This window comes from Propithecus coquereli, unplaced genomic scaffold (assembly GCF_000956105.1).
Source record: "Propithecus coquereli isolate 6110/MARCELLA unplaced genomic scaffold, Pcoq_1.0 Scaffold96, whole genome shotgun sequence".
NCBI lineage: Eukaryota > Metazoa > Chordata > Mammalia > Primates > Indriidae > Propithecus > Propithecus coquereli.
The window spans coordinates 442,347-444,180 of NW_012155951.1; positions in this window are offsets into that span (position 1 = coordinate 442,347).

Genomic DNA, 1,834 nt, shown 5'->3' on the forward strand with positions numbered 1-1,834 from the left:
GTCTGAGGATCCGAGACGTGAAAGGCATGTTGAGGGTCAGTTAGTCTAAATTTTCACTCAAGGTATGGTTCCCAGAGGATAGCTTTTAGATATATAGAGTCTTAGAACACATGATTGAAAAGGGGAAGATACCCTTTCTGGGACCATGCAAAAGATACAATAAAAATGATCTATTACAAAGATGTCAAGTTATTTTACTGAAGTATAACTAGTGATGTGCAGAGAACTCGAAACTGAGGAGTAAACAGAACAGAGGCTAAGGGATTTGGCACTGCCGGAAGCATATAGACACTTGACACATAATCTTTAGATTTAAGATTTGTGGTCACTGATGCTAGTGTGAGAGAAAGAACAACTCATTGACAAGAACTATTTGGAAAATCTTCCAGAAAAAAGGTTGTTTTCCCAACCTAGAAGTCATTGGCAAATTGAGAGAAAGAGTGGGAGAATGGGAAAGAAGAGAGAGATATTAAGAAATGAATTTCCAGGAACCCTGTTGGTAATCTTCCATTTGCATTCTTGCATTCAACAGTCAGCTACCCTGATGTACTGCAGTGTCTGGAGGCTCCCATCCTCTCTGACACCACCTGCCACAACGCCTACCCAGGCCAGATTACTAGCAATATGTTCTGCCTGGGCTTCCTGGAGGGTGGAAAGGACTCTTGCCAGGTTAGTGTGTTTGTGCTCCTCCCCCTCCATCCAGCTCAGTCTCATTCTTTTCCGCCAGAGTTCCTCTTTCCTGACGCACAGAAGATGTAATAATGTCCCTGGGACTGATTGTGAGGAGTGAGGGATAGTTTCGGGATGAATTATAAATTTTATTTTTGTGATATTCATGGCAGGGTTAAGGGTAAAAAGATACTCTGAAGTGAGGTATCACAAGAATGGAAGAATAAGCACCACATGTACTCGCCACCAAATTGGCACTAACTGATCAACACTAAGGTGCCTACAGGGTAGTGACATTCATTGGGGGTTGGGGGGTTGGGGGTGAGTAAACTCTTAACTAATGGACGCGGTGAGTGTTGTAGGGGGTGAATCATGGCTTGGGTGTAGCAAAGTCGTAACATGTAACCAAAATGTTTGTACCCCCATAATATCCTGAAATAAAAATAAAAAAAAAAATCAAAGGCAAAGAGAAAGATACTCAGAAGATGGTGTGAAAACAGTATCTCTAGGCCCCTTCTGAGGAGGCAAATGGTGGCAGCGAACCCTAGCAGAAGGAACAGAGCTACGTGGGCAGCATTAAAACTCTCCAGTCCTCACCTCTCCCTTAGCCCGATTGGCCTAGAAGGAAAAAGGAGGGGTTGGAAGGAGTGTGGAGGAAGACTAGGTATAGCGCAAGGATATTGAGACTTGGGTTTCCAGGGAAAGAGAAGGTGTTTTATAGAGGATTAACAGCCTGGGAAAACTGCCTCAGCACAATGGAAGAATAGTTTGCACCCCATTCTCTTATCTGAGGGTAGCCAGGATTTCATCATCTCTTCACTTTTGCTCAGCTTGACTCTGGAGGCCCCGTGGTCTGCAATGGAGAACTCCAGGGCATCGTCTCCTGGGGCTATGGCTGTGCTCTGAAAGGCAAACCTGGTGTCTACACCAAGGTCTGCAACTACGTGGATTGGATTGAACAGACCATCGCTGCCAATTAGATACGTGCATCTCTTCATGTCTCGTCTCCTGTTATACAGCTTCACCTTCCTTCTATGCCTGAAAAGAGTGTCTAAATAAAAAGATTTGTCCTGTATCACATCTCTCCAAGAATGGTCCTTCATTGGTTCTGATGATCTTGTTCTTGAAAGTAGCTGCTAAGTAAGAAGGTGGCACAGTTAAATTA